Raw genomic sequence first — 18772 nt, forward strand, 5'->3', positions numbered from 1 at the left:
CACAGAGAGTAAATTAAAAGAATGGTGGAATGATGGTGGAATGGTTAAAATTCCCGTGATTTGTTTTCACTCTGATCAAAACATTCTTATTTTGTGCATTTGCATTCCCTTGTTCACACGTGCCTCTGTGTGTGTGGTGGGGGGAGGGAGGGAGGGAGGGAGGGAGGGAGGGAGAAAGAGAGAGAGAGAGAGAGAGAGAGAGAGAGAGAGAGAGAGAGAGAGCCAATTTAAAAAATAAAAACATGGTTAAATACAGCCACTTTGGGAAGATTGCTAGAGAGAATGCAGTCCAGAGTATGGAGGCCAGAGCTCTGGACGCTCTAGACCACAGGTCTCCCATCTCCCATATACCAGGCACCCAGCACCACCATCCCTACTTTGTTTGCTTGTGCGTTTGTTTGCTTGCTTGTTACATTAGTTTCATCCCAAGTTAATAATTATATATTTTTTTTCTATGCACGTATTTAGTTGTGGCAGGGGAACTCCTTCTTTAGGACAGGCAGACTTAGCTAGTTAGTTAGCCAGTCAAAAGTACGTAAAAAATTTATATCAACATAAATATCATTCACTAAGAAATCCTATCTGAAGAAAAAGAAAGAAAGGAAGAAAGAAGGAAGGGAGGGAGGGAGGGAGAGAGAGAGAGAGAGAGAGAGAGAGAGAGAGAGAGAGAAAGAAAGAGGAAAACTGGCAGACTTAGTTTTAGTGTTTTTGTTATTGTTTATTCAAGATATTGTTTCAGGGCTGGAGAGACGGCTCAGCGGTGAAGAGCACTGACTGCTCTTCCAGAGATCCTTAGTTCAAATCCAAGCAACCACATGGTGGCTCACAACCATCTGTAATGGAATCCTCTCCTTGTGTGTTGAAGACAGTGACAGTGTGCTCATAAAATAAATAAACAATAAAAAATATGTTTGAAGATTAAAGAAAAAACTCTCTCTCTCTCTCTCTCTCTCTCTCACACACACACACACACAAATAAACTCTGTAATAAAAATCAATGTGACTTCATGATCAAACTTCTATAGTCAATAGGACTAGAGAGAACACATGTCTGTAAAATAAAAGCAGAACCTTTTCTGCTTTGTTTTGTTTTGCCTCAAGGTACGTTTCTTTTGGTATAGCCCAGGCAGTCATGGAACTTGCTCCGTAGACTTATCTAGCCTCAAGCTCACAGAGGTCCACTCTGCCTGCCTCGGCCACCCACACAGCTCTCTCTGCTGACTATATGTCTGCATGCCAGAAGAGGGCACCAGAACCTAGGAGGACACACCACATGGCTCCTGAGAATCCAGGTTTTGACTTTAAAAAAAAAAAAAAAAATTCTGACAGCATAGAGGGTAGATATCTGCCTGCCAGGCTCTTCTAGTGCTGTTTAAGGTGGGGTAATAGCCATGTGAAGGAGACAAGGGGAGAGGAAAAATCGATTGGATGAGTAGTGCTGCTGAGATTAAGGAACACACACACACACACACACACACACACACACACAGAGAGAGAGACAGAGACAGAGACAGACAGAGACAGACAGAGACAGTAAGACAAAGAGACAGAGAGAGAGAGATGACAGAGGGACACACCGAGGGAAAGACATCAGGACCAGCTGAATTTCTCAAGAAAAGAAAAGAAGAGAAAGGAAAAATGTTTTCTATATACACAAATCTGTATACATGATTTGTTATAGTGTCCCATTTGGGCACTTTGGATTCAACTGTGGATGGTTGGCAGCCAGCTTGGCTGACACCTGACCTCACCAAGATGGAGGCAGCCGGCCATTAGCCCTGATGTTCCAGGTCACTTCTGTTTCTCCCTTTCCCAGCCTCTAGGGAAACAGAACTTAATTAAACTCAGTTTGCACGTGCAGAAAGGTGAAGAGGCACCCAAAAGCAGCCAGAAGCCTCAGACCATCCACAGCCACATGTTCTCCTTCTGCCTATATTACTTCTAAATGATCGTATTTATTTATTTATTTATTTATTTATTTACTTACTTACTTACTTACTTACTTACTTACTTACTTTTTTTTCTTTCTTTTTGTTCGGAGCTGGGGACAGAACCCAGGGCCTTGCACTTGCTAGGCAAGCGCTCTACCACTGAGCTAAATCCCCAACCCCCTTACTTACTTACTTACTTACTTACTTATTTTTGTCATACTTAAACAATCGTTCGTCCTTGAATTCCTCCTGTATGCCAGGTAGACTTAGTCAGTCAGTCAGTCAGTCAGTCAGTCAGTCATTTAGCCAGGTCAAAATAGTTAAACATAAATATCAATAAAATCAATAAAAATCAAATGCAAACCCAATAGACAGTAAGTAAAATCGAATAAACCAAAAGATACATCATAAGCACAGAGTTTCAGCCGGACATTGAAAAGCAGCAGTTACCGAAGCAGTCTCCCTCCCACACCAACACACACACAGCTCGACCACCACCTTATCTGCACATTTTCAGCTCCTGCTTTCTAGAGTTACCAAGTTTATACACTACAGAGTTTAGCAAAGCAGGCCGGTTCACCGCACCCCCAGGGTCAGAGAACATGCTAGACCAGCTCTAGGGGATGGGCTGGGGGGCAGGGGAGGGTGGGAAGAGGGGAAACAGGCAGACTTAGGTATTCTAGTTTTGTTCATTCAAGATTCCACTTCTCTCTGTTGTAGCCCTGATAGACAGACAGGCAGGCAGGAATATTTGTTTGTTTGGCTTGGGGTTTGGGTTTGGTCCATTTGTTGGTGGATTTTGTTTTGTTTTGTTTCATTTTGTTTTTCGGGAAGTGTGGTGACTTAGTGCCTACACAAGCCAAGGCAGGAAAAATAAATAAGTAAAGATCTCTGAAACACAAATCTGGGGTGGGCTCTAGCATGGCCATGGACACACGCATGCACAGACGCACGCACGCACGCACGCACGCATTGTAGACACGCACTCAAGGACACACTGGATTCTACAATGTTTGGTTTCTGAGTGTGTGTCATACAGAACCTAACAGAATATGTAATGAACTCTGGCAGTGACAGCAGAAACAACCTATGAGAAGGCGTCCTTGCAATATTAAAATGGCAGGCTAGCCAGGTGACAGTTATCTTAACCAATCTGATGTAGGCCTCATTCACACGGCATCTAGGCCTTAACAGTTAATTGTATCTGTTTCTTTATTTTCCTCTTAGGCCATCACATTGTTTTACCTAGACCTTTAACAGCCAGCAGCTACCAGCCTACAGCTACCAGTTTCTTTCTTTTCATAAAGAAACCCTGTCTGAAAAACTAGGGGAGGGAGACAAACAGATTAACAGATCTCTCTCTCTCTCTCTCTCTCTCTCTCTCTCTCTCTCTCTCTCGCTCTCTCGCTCTCTCGCTCTCTCGCTCTCTCGCTCTCTCGCTCTCTCGCTCTCTCGGCGCCTGTGTTTGTGTGTTCAACAGAGGAGGCAATGGCAGATAAATGTCTGCCCCTCCTCTGTAAGCCAGGCCACTCCATTACTGCCTTTCCTTTTTCTTAGTTTGTTTGGTTTATTCCAAGTTAATTGTATCTGTTTCTTTATTTTCCTCCTCATTTCTTTAGTTGAGTCAGGGGTCTTTGCACAAAAGCCCTGGAAATCAGTACCTGGATCAGGTCTGCAGCCTGCTCACAGAGTTCTACCCACCTTCACCTCTCAAGTGATGCAATCAAAGACATGCAGCACCACACCTGGCTTCTTTTCACATGTACATTTACTTTAGTTCCAATGCTCATTCAGGTCTGAGAGACGGGGGAGGGAAGGAGGGAAGAGAGACAGAGAGTGACAGAGAAACAGTTGACAGAGAGGGAGAATTGTAGGTTAATTATTGTTCCGTCTCCTCAATCACGGTCTACTGGTCGCCATCGTGGCAACCATGCCCCGCAACCCTACCTTCGGTAAGATCAAGCATAATGGCGGCAACCATATAATTCCTGCTTAGTCGCACTGAACACTCCGGTCATCACTACCTGTGGAGAATTGTAAGGGGGCTCCTCTGGTCTAGAGAGTAGTACCCTTGAATGAAATGAGGATCACAGCAAGCATTATTTGTTTTGAGATATAAGATGTGGAAAGAACTATATGTGTGGATTTACAGACAGACAGACAGACAGACAGACAGACAGACAGACATACATACATACAGACAGAGAGGACAGGACAGGACAGGACAGGACAGGACAGGACAGGACAGGACAGGACAGGAGAAAAAAACAAGAACACAAACAAAAACTCAAAATGGAAGTCCGGTTCCAAATAGTCTCTGTCTGCCCTGTCGCTCTAGTGTTGGTGGTCCAGGTTATAAAAGCTTATACATGGGTGGGTGCGGGAAGTGCTGCTGGGTGTTCAGTTCAGGTCCAAGATTATTGCGGGTAACTAGACAACAAAGAAAGCAGTTAGACTGACTTCAACAGTGTTCGGTTTCTGAGTGTGTTATCACACAGAAGAGCCTAACAGAATATGTAATGAATTCTGGCAGCAACAGCAGAAACAACCAATGAGAAAGTGTCCTTATAATATTAGCAACTGCAACAAAATGGCAGACTAGCCAGCTAACAGTTCCCTAGCCATTAACTCATCTGACATAGGCCTTCTTCACGTTGCATCTAGATAGGTCTTCCTATCTTCCTCTCCAGTGCTGAGACCAAAGTGAGATCAAAGTCATGCATCACCATGGGTGCCTTCCTTTTCATTTCTTTTCTTTCATCCTAGGAAGTGAGTGTGTGTGTGTGTGTGTGTGTGTGTGTGTGTGTGTGTGTGTGTGTGTGTAAAGAGAGAGAGAAGGAGGGGGGGAGAGAGAGAGAGAGAGCTTTAGAGAGAGAGAGCTTTAGAGAGAGAGAGAGCTTTAAAATCAGCACTCAAGCCTTTTCTCTTCCTATCCCTATCCCAATCCCCCCCCCAAACCAGCAGCAAAGCCACCAGCACTCGAGAGACAGAGGAAGATGAAATCTCTAGTCTGAGAAACAAGAGGAGGTAGATAAACATACCCCCCCCCTCTCTCCTTCATAATTTGTTAAAGTGTTCCCTTTGTGTTGTGTGGACTCTACTTTATTAAGCAAGTTTCACATCGTACTATCTCCAAAGAGGAGTCAACAGTCTCTTGGCGTGCAGGCAGTTGTTGCCTGCTTTAAATATTTTTTGGTGTGTTTGTTTGTTTGTTTGTTTGTTTGTTTGTTTGTTTGTTTGTTTCAAAACCGAGGGCCTGCCTGCATTCAACAGATCCAAACCCAGTTCTCAGAGGGGAAAATGGAGTCAAGTCCGAAGTCACTGGCATTTAGGTCATCGGCCATTGACAGTCATAGGAGATGGGAATATCGTCCTTTCTCCAATGGAGACTCACCTGGGTATGCATCAACCACATCTAAGGGCAGGCCTGGGTTAGTACGGGGTGGTGGATGGGGAGGAAGGATCTGGAAAGAGCTTTGCGATGGGAAACTATGATCAGAATGTTGCACAGAAAACAAAATTTGTATTTAAAAAGAAAAAAAAAAAAAAGGCTATCCAAAAAATCTATCCAAAAATGAAAGGAAACAAAACAAAACAAAACAAAACAAAACAAAACCGACAGCAGAACTTTACTAACTGCAAATGCTCCATCTCCCTGTATCCAACCACTCCACTCCCAGATAGGTAGATGATAGTTTGCACTTCTGTCCCAGTCGGGTTAAGAAAAGGGGAACCACCTCTGTGGAGAGCCATCTCTCCAGCCCTTGACAAGCTTTATTTAACTAAACATTAAACATGAATCAGAAACGCCAAACCCTGTACATATATGGTCCAGATTCACCCTTACTTAGAAATCCCCGAGCTGGCAGGGCGAGGCTGGGAATTGAGAGTGAGCAAAAAGGGAGTCTGCCTCTTTCCCCCAGGGTGTGCTATCAACTCCATTACCATTTCCAAACAGCTGGGTGTGAGTCTAACTAAGGTTTCCTTCAGTCAGACATTTGCCAGGAGCCGGAGCCCTGACAGGACAGCGAGAGCGATGATCAGACATCATTTCACAGTGAAATCATCACTCGCTGATTTCAGGCAGAAAACTTTAGAAAACTCTAAACTCTAAAGAGGCACTGAAGCGTGCTAGGGCAGCAGCAGTACTTCCCCGACTGACCTTCAGGGACCTGCATATTCTCCAGCCCCGCCCCACCCCACCCCCTCTCAGCTAGCTCCTGTCCACCCCTCCCCCTCCCCCCACATACAGGGAGGAGGCCTTGTGTGTGTGTGTGGGGGGGGGGGGGGGCGGCAGCGGGAAGATGCAACTCTCTCTTGAGAGAGAGTTCGGGTCTCCCAAACAAATACATAACTAGAAACTTCATTTATTTACTTTATTTCATCGAGCATACCGTGGAAGAGGGAAAAGGAACAGGGAAGCTAGGCCAACTGGTCGAGCTCCTCCTTTCGTTTTGTTTCAAAAAGGAAAGGAAAAGCCAAAGAACCCCCTCTTTTTGGTGAAAGGAACAGAATGGTGAAAGTTGAAACATCGGCTCGCCACTTAATACTTTGGCTTTTAATAAAAGGGACAGCAGATCGACTTCCGAGTTGATTAAGAGAGAGAGAAAGAGAGAGAGAGAGAGAGAGAGAGAGAGAGAGAGAGAGAGAGAATAAAAACCACAAAAAAACGTTTTGTCGACCAGCCTCCTTTTAAACCTCTGTTACACAGGAAGACTGGTCAACCTCATTCCCCCCTCCCCCCACTCACACACACACCCCTCCCCCTCCACGGAGAGGTTTAATGAGAGAAGAAAGGTAGAAGAAGAGAGTAAAGGCCAGTCATGAGCACGTGGAGAGAATTTGGGAGGGGAATGGGGAGAGAAGGGACAAAGGGGAAGAGGGGAAGAGAGGAAGAGCAAAAGAGCAAAGAGAGGAGCAAAGAGAGCCAACCTCATATTTTATTTTATTTTTTTTAAAGATTTATTTATTTTATTTATGCGTAAGAGTACACTGTAGCTATTTTCAGACACACCAGAAGAGAGCATCAGATCCCATTACAGATGGTTGTCAGCCACCTTGTGGTTGCTGGTAATTGAACTCAGGACCTCTGGGAGAAATTTGTGTGTGTGTGTGTGTGTGTGTGTGTGTGTGTGTGTGTGTGTGTGTGTGCCCGTTAGTTTAAAAATCTGCTGTAGACCTCCCTTTTAATATCTGTTTAACAAATATTTTTACCATATTTAAATTTTATTTATTTTATTTTACTTAAAAATAATAATGAATAAAGAGTCAATGTGAATAAACAATAAAACAAAAATCAAGGTGATCGGGGTTGGGGATTTAGCTCAGTGGTAGAGCGCTTGCCTAGCAAGAGTAAGGCCCTGGGTTCGGTCCCCAGCTCCGAAAAAAAGAAAAAAGAAAAAAAAAAAAATCAAGGTGATCAACAGATACCGACGACTGACATGGAAAAAAGTTAATAGATCGCCATAAAAACAGAGTAAGTGCGATGTAAACAATAAAACAGATGGGATGGAGAGATGGCTCAGCGGTTAAGAGCACTGACCGCTCTCCCAGAGGTCCTGAGTTCAAATCCCAGCAACCACATGGTGGCTCACAACCATCTGTAATGAGACCTGATGCCCTCTTCTGGTGTGTCTGAAGACAGCTACAGTGTACTCACATGCGTTAAATAAATAAATTAAAAAAAAAAAGAAAACAATAAAGCAGAAATTAAGACGAGGGACACAGAAGGACAAGGGAGATAAAACAATTAAATGTTAACAGACATAAAGTGGGAACGACGGGGTTGGGGATTTAGCTCTGTGGTAGAGTGCTTGCCTAGCAAATGCAAGGCCCTGGATTCAGTCCCCAGCTCTGAAAAAAGAAAAAAGAAAAAAGAAAAAAAAAGAAAAGCGGGAACGAGATGAAGGGCAAATATAGACGACTGAAACGAAATGATGGAATAAATTTATAAAATAATAATAAAATACGAGTAAATACGAATAAATGGCAAACTGGACTTTAATAAATGTTTAAATCAAGGTGAATGACAAATACAATTTAGACAAAAAGGTTTTGAAAAATGAAAAGAAATAGAAAGCATATATGAATCAATAACAAGACTGAAGTCACAATGGCCTTGAAGTGACACGGACGACAAACGTGAAAAACATAAATGAAATAATTTCGACAGCCACGGACATTCACATGGTGTGTTGGGAAACACCGCAGTCTTTATTTGGCGAGTAAAAACGCCTCGGGGAACTCTGTACATAGGAGGCTGGGAGCATGAATCACTCTATCTATCTATCTATCTATCTATCTATCTATCTATCTATCTTTTTTTTTATTTTTCTCTCCCTTACATCTTCCCACCATACCATACGTTTCTCCTTATACAAATCCATAGATTTATATATGTTCTTAATTTCATTTTTTTCCTCTGCCACACAGCCCACCACACAGAACCTCTAGATCTCGGGATCCCCTTCTGCCAGCACCAGTGGCAAGGGCACAGCTCCCCAGAGAATTAACTCGATCCGAACATAAGCGCGACAAGAAATTAAAAGTTAAATCGGAAGTGAAACTGAAAATGAAATTTTGGCCGAAAATAAAATAAAATGAAAGGTATAAGTTTTGTGACAATCAAATCATAAATCCCAATTGGGCAAAAAATAAAATTACAAAGTCAAAATTTTGTCCAGTCCACTGTGCTCCTGTGGAATCCCTCCCTGGAACTTGCTCGGTAGAGTAGTCTAGTCCCAAACTCACAGAGGTCTGCCCTGCCTTTCTCTGAAACCTACAGAGCCAGTCAAAACCTACAATCCTTTGTTGTTTGTTTGGCAGTTTGGCAGTTTGTTTGTTCCTGGACAAAAATGTGGGCTCTCTCTGATTCCTATATGTCTGCATGCCAGAAGAGGGCACCAGAACATAAGAGGACACACCACACAGCTCCTGAGAATCCAGAGGGTTTTTTTTTTGTTTTGTTTGTTTTGTTTGTTTTTTCTTCCTCTTTTCTTTTTTTCCGGAGCTGGGGACCTTGCTCTTCCCAGGGCCTTGCGCTTGCTAGGCAAGCGCTCTACCACTGAGCTAAATCCCCAACCCCGAGAATCCAGGTTTTTGACCAAAACAAAAAACAACAACAGGGGCTGGAGAGATGGCTCAGCGGTTAAGAGCACTGACTGCTCTTCCAGACGTCCTGAGTTCAATTGCCAGCAACCACATGGTGGCTCACAACCATCTGTAATGAGATCTGATTGATCTCTTCTGGTGTGTCTGAAGATGACTGCAGCATACTCAGATAAATAAAAAACAAATCTAAAAAAATTAAAAACAACAACAAAAAACACAAAAACAAACAAACAAACAAAACCCCCAAAACTAACAACCTAGAGGGTAGATATCTGCCTGCCCAGGTCTTCTAGTGCTATTTAAGGCTTCCTGTAGATAATAAAGCTTGTGTATCTTTTATCCAGGAACAGAATCATCAAGGCAGGGTAGGAGAGAAGCCCTGTTTGGGATTAAACGTTTCTACAACGTAACAGGAGGAGGCGGAGGGAGAGGGGCTCCTCAGACATAAATCTAAAATAGTACAATGGATCATTTTGAAGGCGTGTGGGTGAGGGTGACTGGAGACAGAGTTTTTCTCTGAGTGAGTGTGGAACTCACTGTCCCTGAGCTCAGCCTGTGATGAGAGAGAGAGAGAGAGAGAGAGAGAGAGAGAGAGAGAGAGAGAGATCGAATTTTCTGTGTCTCTCTGTCTCTGTCTGTCTGTCTCTCTCTCTCTGTGTCTGTCTCTCTCTCTGTCTCCCTGTCTCTGTCTCTCTTCCTCTCTCTGTCTCTCTGTCTCTCTCTGTCTCTGTCTCTCCCCCCTCCCCCATGCGTGTGTTTGTGTGTTCAACCGAGGAGGCAATGGCAGATAAATGTCTGCCCCTCCTCTGTAAGCCAGGCCACTCCATTACTGCCTTTCCTTTTTCTTAGTTTGTTTGGTTTATTCCAAGTTAATTGTATCTGTTTCTTTATTTTCCTCCTCATTTCTTTAGTTGAGTCAGGGGTCTTTGCACAAAAGCCCTGGAAATCAGTACCTGGATCAGGTCTGCAGCCTGCTCACAGAGTTCTACCCACCTTCACCTCTCAAGTGATGCAATCAAAGACATGCAGCACCACACCTGGCTTCTTTTCACATGTACATTTACTTTAGTTCCAATGCTCATTCAGGTCTGAGAGACGGGGGAGGGAAAGAGGGAAGAGAGACAGAGAGTGACAGAGAAACAGTTGACAGAGAGGGAGAATTGTAGGTTAATTATTGTTCCGTCTCCTCAATCACGGTCTACTGGTCGCCATCGTGGCAACCATGCCCCGCAACCCTACCTTCGGTAAGATCAAGCATAATGGCGGCAACCATATAATTCCTGCTTAGTCGCACTGAACACTCCGGTCATCACTACCTGTGGAGAATTGTAAGGGGGCTCCTCTGGTCTAGAGAGTAGTACCCTTGAATGAAATGAGGATCACAGCAAGCATTATTTGTTTTGAGATATAAGATGTGGAAAGAACTATATGTGTGGATTTACAGACAGACAGACAGACAGACAGACAGACAGACAGACAGAGAGAGAGGACAGGATAGGACAGGACAGGACAGGACAGGACAGGACAGGACAGGACAGGACAGGAGAAAAAAACAAGAACACAAACAAAAACTCAAAATGGAAGTCCGGTTCCAAATAGTCTCTGTCTGCCCTGTCGCTCTAGTGTTGGTGGTCCAGGTTATAAAAGCTTATACATGGGTGGGTGCGGGAAGTGCTGCTGGGTGTTCAGTTCAGGTCCAAGATTATTGCGGGTAACTAGACAACAAAGAAAGCAGTTAGACTGACTCCTACAGTGTTCGGTTTCTGAGTGTGTTATCACACAGAAGAGCCTAACAGAATATGTAATGAATTCTGGCAGCAACAGCAGAAACAACCAATGAGAAAGTGTCCTTATAATACTAGCAACTGCAACAAAATGGCAGACTAGCCAGCTAACAGTTCCCTAGCCATTAACTCATCTGACATAGGCCTTCTTCACGTTGCATCTAGATAGGTCTTCCTGTCTTCCTCTCCAGTGTGTGTGTGTGTGTGTGTGTGTGTGTGTGTGTGTGTGTGTGTGTGTGTGTGTGTGTAAAGAGAGAGAGAAGGAGGGGGGGAGAGAGAGAGAGAGAGCTTTAGAGAGAGAGAGCTTTAGAGAGAGAGAGAGCTTTAAAATCAGCACTCAAGCCTTTTCTCTTCCTATCCCTATCCCAACCCCCCCCCCCCAAACCAGCAGCAAAGCCACCAGCACTCGAGAGACAGAGGAAGATGAAATCTCTAGTCTGAGAAACAAGAGGAGGTAGATAAACATACCCCCCCCCCTCTCTCCTTCATAATTTGTTAAAGTGTTCCCTTTGTGTTGTGTGGACTCTACTTTATTAAGCAAGTTTCACATCGTACTATCTCCAAAGAGGAGTCAACAGTCTCTTGGCGTGCAGGCAGTTGTTGCCTGCTTTAAATATTTTTTGGTGTGTTTGTTTGTTTGTTTGTTTGTTTGTTTGTTTGTTTCAAAACCGAGGGCCTGCCTGCGTTCAACAGATCCAAACCCAGTTCTCAGAGGGGAAAATGGAGTCAAGTCCGAAGTCACTGGCATTTAGGTCATCGGCCATTGACAGTCATAGGAGATGGGAATATCGTCTTTTCTCCAATGGAGACTCACCTGGGTATGCATCAACCACATCTAAGGGCAGGCCTGGGTTAGTACGGGGTGGTGGATGGGGAGGAAGGATCTGGAAAGAGCTTTGCGATGGGAAACTATGATCAGAATGTTGCACAGAAAACAAAATTTGTACTTAAAAAAAAAAAGGCTCCCGATATCTATCCAAAAATGAAAGGAAATAAAAACCGACATCAGAACTTTACTAACTGCAAATGCTCCATCTCCCTGTATCCAACCACTCCACTCCCAGATAGGTAGATGATAGTTTGCACTTCTGTCCCAGTTGGGCTGTCGAGGTTAAGGAAAGGGGAACCACCTCTGTGGTTATGTGATCCACACACGAAATAAAATAAAAGGAGCGGATAAACGTGCCTGGCATTTTAAGATGCTCAATTTCTTTGCAAGCTTCATTTTGTTTCATTCTTTTAAAGGTTTACTTATTTATTTTCACTTACATTGAGTACACTAAAGCCCTTTTCATATACACAGGGCAGTAGAGTGCATGGGATATCCCTTTGCAGAGGGTTGTGAGCCACCATGTGGTTTCTGTGGAATCGAACTCAGGACCTCTGGAAGAGCAGAGCGGTGAGTGCTCTTAACCTCGGAGCCATCTCTCCAGCCCTTGACAAGCTTTATTTAACTAAACATTAAACATGAATCAGAAACGCCAAACCCTGTGCATATATGGTCCAGATTCACCCTTACTTAGAAATCCCCGAGCTGGCAGGGCGAGGCTGGGAATTGAGAGTGAGCAAAAAGGGAGTCTGCCTCTTTCCCCCAGGGTGTGCTATCAACTCCATTACCATTTCCAAACAGCTGGGTGTGAGTCTAACTAAGGTTTCCTTCAGTCAGACATTTGCCAGGAGCCGGAGCCCTGACAGGACAGCGAGAGCGATGATCAGACATTATTTCACAGTGAAATCATCACTCGCTGATTTCAGGCAGAAAACTTTAGAAAACTCTAAACTCTAAAGAGGCACTGAAGCGTGCTAGGGCAGCAGCAGTACTTCCCCGACTGACCTTCAGGGACCTGCATATTCTCCAGCCCCGCCCCACCCCACCCCCTCTCAGCTAGCTCCTGTCCACCCCTCCCCCTCCCCCCACATACAGGGAGGAGGCCTTGTGTGGGGGGGGGCGGCGGGGAGATGCAACTCTCTCTTTTTTTTTCCTTTTCTTTTTTTCTTTTCTTTCTTTCTTTCTTTCTTTCTTTCTTTCTTTTTTTTTTTTCTTTTTTTTTTTTTCTTTTTCCGTAGCTGGGGACCGAACCCAGGGCCTTGCGCTTGCTAGGCAAGCGCTCTACCACTGAGCTAAATCCCCAACACCCGCAACTCTCTCTTGAGAGATAGTTCGGGTCTCCCAAACAAATACATAACTAGAAACTTCATTTGTTTACTTTATTTCATCGAGCATACCATGGAAGAGGGAAAAGGAACAGGGAAGCTAGGCCAACTGGTCGAGCTCCTCCTTTCGTTTTGTTTCAAAAAGGAAAGGAAAAGCCAAAGAACCCCCTCTTTTTGGTGAAAGGAACAGAATGGTGAAAGTTGAAACATCGGCTCGCCACTTAATACTTTGGCTTTTAATAAAAGGGACAACAGATCTCCCTCCTATTTGGTTAAAAAAAAAAAAAGGAATTAAAACACCACAAAAACGTGCTGTCAGCCAGATTCCCTTTAAACCTCCGTTATACAGGAAGACGGGTTTTTTTTAAGCATCATTTTAAATATATAAATATGTATTTGTGTGTGTGTGTGTGTGTGTGTGTGTGTGTGTGTGTGTCCGTCCGTCCGTCCGTCCGTCAGTCAGTCAGTCAGTCAGTCAGTCAGTGTCTTCTGTATGGAGAGGATGTGCTGACTCTGAAGCTATGATCTAGACACTTTCTAGATCACAGTTAAAAAGTTTTTAATAACTGTGTGAAGGAGACAGGTAGGGGTGGGTGTGTGTGTGTGTGTGTGTGTGTGTGTGTGTGTGTGTATGCATGCATGCATGTGGGGGGGAGGGGAGGCTTTGATATCAGCACTCAAGCTTTTTTACTTCCTATCCCAATCTCCCCAAACTACCATCAAAGCAGCACTAGGGAGGCAGAGAAAGGTGAATCTGAGAGTTTCAGTCCTTCCCACCCTACAGACGAATACAGAGAAACCCAGTCTGAGAAACTAGGGGAGGGGGGAGGGGGAGAGAGAGAGAGAGAGAGAGAGAGAGAGAGAGAGAGAGAGAGAGAGAGAGAGAGATCAAATTCTCTTGTGTCTGTCTCTGTTTTTCTCTATTCTCTCTCTCTCTCTCTCTCTCTCTCTCTCTCTCTCTCTCTCTCTCTCTCTCGTTGTGTGTGTGTGTGTGTGTGTGTGTGTGTGTGTGTTTGTTTGTTTGTTTGTTTGTTTCAAAACCCAGAGCCTGTCTGTAACAGATCTAAACACAGTTCTTGAAGGGGAAAATGGAAACAATTCCATAGTCTCTGGCAATGAAGTCATCTCCCATTGAAAACCACAGGAGAGGGGAATATTGTCCTCAACTAGGCATATATCAACCAGTATTTCACAGGCAGACCTTCAGGGAGGTGCAGATTCACCAGCCCTACCCTCCCTCCCATCCCCCCAGCATCCCTGCTCATCTCCTGTCCACCATTTGTTGATTCATTGTTGCTGTTGCTGTTGCTGTTGCTGTTGCTGCTGTTGTTGTTGTTGTTGTTGTTGTTGTTGTTGTTGTTGTTGTTGTTGTTCCTGGTGTGAAGAACACTGTGAGGTAGCCTTCCTCTAATAAACCCTCTGGTCTTTAGGGATCCTTCATCCACTCACTCTCTGCCAGACTGAGTTCACAGCAGAAAACGCGTTTTTGAGAGAAACATGTTCCTGGTCCTGTGTGCCCATATTGAGGGAGGCATGAGAAAGGGATAACAAGGAAGGGAGACCCGGCAGTGGTAGGGGGCTGGGATGGGGTCGGGGGTGGGTGTCCTAGCTTGCTAATCCAACTGACCCACTTGCTGTGTAAATAAATATTTTGCATTCTGTGTCCCTTGTTTGATTTCTCACTAAATTCCAGATTGTCAATCTCCCTGTGTCGATTGCACAAGAACCCAAATGGGGATGCTGGGTGGTGAGCTGATTCCTCCCTAGAACACCTGTGCACTCTCTCATAGTCTCTAACCTCCTTGCTGGACTCTTTTGGGCTTGGACCTGGCTGTCTGTAAGCCAGGAAGGAAGGAAAGGGAGGGAGGGAGGGAGGGAGGGAGGGAGGGAGGGAGGGAGGGAGGGAGGGAACAGGCCTCAGTTGAGAATCCCAATTTTCTAGTTCACTGCATCTGATGGCTGGCTGACCCTTCCAGGTGAATTGTATTTTTTTTTCCTTTTCACTCCTTTATTTGAGTCAGGGGTGTCTGCACATAGACCTGGAAATCAGTACCTAGATCAGGCCTGCCTGCCTGCCTGCCTGCCTGCCTGCCTGCCTGCCTGCCTGCCTTCCTCTATCTCACAGAGACACAGTTCTAAACACCTCTGCCTCTTGAATGATGGAAATAAAGACATGCACGAACACCTGGCTTCCTTTCATTGTACATTTAGCCTAATTTCAGTTTTATTCATGTCTGGGAGGGAGACTTGCTTGTGTGCTGTAGTTCAATTCCTTTCACTGTGTGGTTTCCCCACCACCTTGGCCACCATGCCACGTGGAAGAGAAGAAGAGATGAACCATATTGTTGGCACCCATATAACAAACACTTGGTTGCTTCCTCTGAGCCCTCTGAGTATCCTTACATCTCTGTATTTTAAAGTGGTTTTGTTTTGTTTTTTATTGCTGTCAAACTCTCTCTCTCTCTCTCTCTCTCTATCTATCTATCTATGTGTGTGTGTGTGTGTGTGTGTGTGTGTGTGTGTGTGTGTGTGTGTATTTTTTTTCTTCCCCCAGAGCTGAGGACTGAACCCAGGTTTTTGAGCTTGCTAGGCAAGGACTCTACCACTGAGCTAAAACCCCAACCCCTATCTCTGTGTTTTAAAAAGTAGACTCTGGAGCAATACCGGGCAGGTCTCCAAGGCGGGTCCTTCGCTTTATTTTATTCTTTTTGTTTTTAATTGTTAAAGATTTGTTTGTTTGTTTGTTTGTTTGTTTGTTTGTTTGTTTGTTTTATGTCTATTCGAGTACCCTGTAGGTGTCTTCAGACACCCCAGAAGAGGGCATGATTGACAATTACAGATGGTTGCAAGCCGCCATGTGTTGGCTGGGTATTGAACTCAGGACCGCTGTAAGAGCAATCAGTGCTCTTAACGACGGTGCCATCTCTCCATCCACCTACTTTATTTTATTCTCTATGCTCTCTTGTGCGAGTCAAGGTCAAGCAGGCAAGAAACACCCAAACAGATTGGTCCATCACCACTTTCTGAATTCTTTTTGTTGTTGATGTCAGGGATGTAAAGCAAGTTTACCCATGAAGAATTGTAAGGGAGTCCTTCTGATTTAGAGAATAGCAGCCTTGAAATGAAATGAGAATCACAACAAGCATTTGTCTTATTGTTTTTGTTTTTTTCTTCCTTTTTCTTCGGAGCTGAGGACCGAACCCGGGGCCTTGTGCTTCCTAGGCAAGCGGTCTACCACTGAGCTAAATCCCCAACCCCTACATTTGTCTTAAAGTCTGAAAAACACAAAACAAAACAAAACAAAACAAAACAACAACAACAACAACAACAACAACAACAACAACAACAACAACAACCAAGAACAAACCATGAGACCGCAGAAATCCTCAGGCGGAGGAGTAAGGAGCTAGTTTTTATTGGTTAGGGTATTATTTGGTCGGGTGGGGGTAGGGGTGGGGGTGGGGGTGGGGGTGGGGGTGTTGTCCTTCCTACACCTCTCTTGCATGAATGAGCTGAACATTACTTAAGCTTGTGTCCAAAACTGTCCATTTTTTAGATTGATCCCAGGAGGGAGGGAGCGAGCCGGGGATACAGCACACCCTCTCTGGCCTCAGAGGTCCAGGCTCCCGCTGGCAGGGCCCGAAGGGACTCCTGGGGGGAAAAAAAAATAAAGTCTCCGAGGCACCACCTAGCCGGTTTTATTCTTGAAGAAAAGCAAACATACATAATGGAATAAGGGAAAGAAAAAACCCTGTTTTCTATATACACAAGCAGTCGTAATTTGTTATAGTGTCCCCTTTGCGTAGTTTGGATTCGATGACTTTATTTTATCAAGCAAGTTTTAAACAGCGGTAACTCCAAAGAGGAGTCAACAGCCCCTTTAAGTGCAGTCAGTCATTGACCCTTTGGTCTGTCTGTCTGTCTGTCTGTCTGTTTCAAAACGAGGGAGGGCCTGCCTGCCTGCCTGCCTGCCTGCCTGCCTGCCTGCCTGCCTGCCTGCCTGCGTGCCTGCATCAGATCTAAATACAGTTCTCAGAGGGGAAGACAGAGACAAGTCAGAAGTCACTAGCACTCAATGGACGACCACCAACCTAAGGGCAGGCCTAGGGTAGAATTTGATGGACGGACGGACGGACAGACGGACGGACAGACGGATGGACAGATGGACAGAAAGGATCTAGGAGGAGCTTTGGGAAAGATGAAAAGCCTCCATTTCCCCCCAAAAGAACGAGCCCCAACAGCTGGGCTCTTCGAGATGAGTTATAAGGGGAACCACACATACAGTTTTGTATCACACATACAGTTTGTCATCATCCGTCAATACCAGGTAGACTTTTCAACGTATGTAGGTAGCTGTTGTCAGGTCAGTCCTTTACTAAGCCTCATGTAAGCTCTGCAGGGTAAGCCTCAGGAATTCATCTGTGCGTCCCGCAGGGTATGCTTTCTTGCTTTGTTAAAGGCTAGACTTTGGTTGCTGTCTGTCTGTCTGTCTGTCTGTCTGTCTGTCTGTCTGTCTGTCTGAATGAATGAATGAGCGAGGGAATGAACGAATGAGGAGGGGATGCACATGCCTATGGTTTTAAGATGCTTAATTTCTTTACAAGGTTTATTTATTTAAACATTAAACATTGGGGTTGGGGATTTAGCTCAGTGGTAGAGCGCTTGCCTAGGAAGCACAAGGCCCTGGGTTCGGTCCCCAGCTCCGAAAATAAAATAAAATAAAATAAAATAAAATAAAATAAAATAAACATTAAACATTAATCGGAAATAATGGAGTCAGCAGTTAAGAGTTCTGACTGTGTTCTTCCAGAGGTCCTGAGTTCTATTCCCATGGTGGCTCACAACCCTCTGTTATGGGATCGATCTGCTGTGTGTCCGAAGACAGCTGCAGTGTGCTGTTTGTAGGGTAAAGAAAAAAATACTAAAGAAGAAAAAAAAAAAAAGAGAGAGAAAAAGTTAGAAGCACCAAGTCAAGTCATGTAAATATTGCCCACATTCGGATTTAGACATGCCTGAGCTGTCAGGGCGAGGCTGGGTGAGAGCGAATCAGTGAACGATCGGACTCTTCCTCTCTCTGTGAGGGTGTGTCATGAACTCTATTACCATTTCCAAAGAGTTAGGTATGCTGGAGCGAAGTGGACCGGAAAGCCAAGGGAGGAGAGGTATGCCTACACGAGTCCACCCAACCCCCCCGCCCCCCCCCCCCAGGGAGACATCCTCGAGTGGTGGGGGGAGGGGCGAAGGTGTGGAGGGATAATTTCCAACAAATAAATCCCAACAAATAAATTACTAGAGACTTGATTCATTGATTTACTTTAAATTTATTGAGTGTATCGGGAAAGAGGGAAAATGGGTCAAGGAGGGAGGGAGGGAGGGAGGGAGGGAGGGAGGGAGGGAGGGAGGGAGGGAGGGAGGGAGGGAGATCTTTTCCTCCAAATCGGCTGGTATGTAGTCTCAGTGCGTCAGAAAAAAGACTGCTTCTGGCCTCCTTTCTGATTACCCCAAGGCAGTCTGGTCACCGTGCTGTAATAGAAAGGGAAACCACAGTCAAGTCATGGGAGCGAGCGAGCAAGCAAGCAAGCAAAAATCATAAACAAAAGCAAAAACACGTCTGTTAAGTTGAGCAGAGCAGAGCAGAGCAGAGCAGAGCAGAGTAGGGCAAAGCAATACAAGGTCACATTCCACAAAGGCTGATATAGTCTGCCATCTTGGTCTACAGAGTGAAAAGTAGAAGGAGAAAATGAATATCGCTTTGTGTGTCACAAAGTTTTTAAGTTGTAAGGAACATTGCAG

The sequence above is a fragment of the Rattus norvegicus genome, chromosome 12, assembly GCF_021556685.1.
Source record: "Rattus norvegicus strain SHRSP/BbbUtx chromosome 12, alternate assembly SHRSP_T2T, whole genome shotgun sequence".
NCBI classification, from domain to species: Eukaryota; Metazoa; Chordata; class Mammalia; order Rodentia; family Muridae; genus Rattus; species Rattus norvegicus.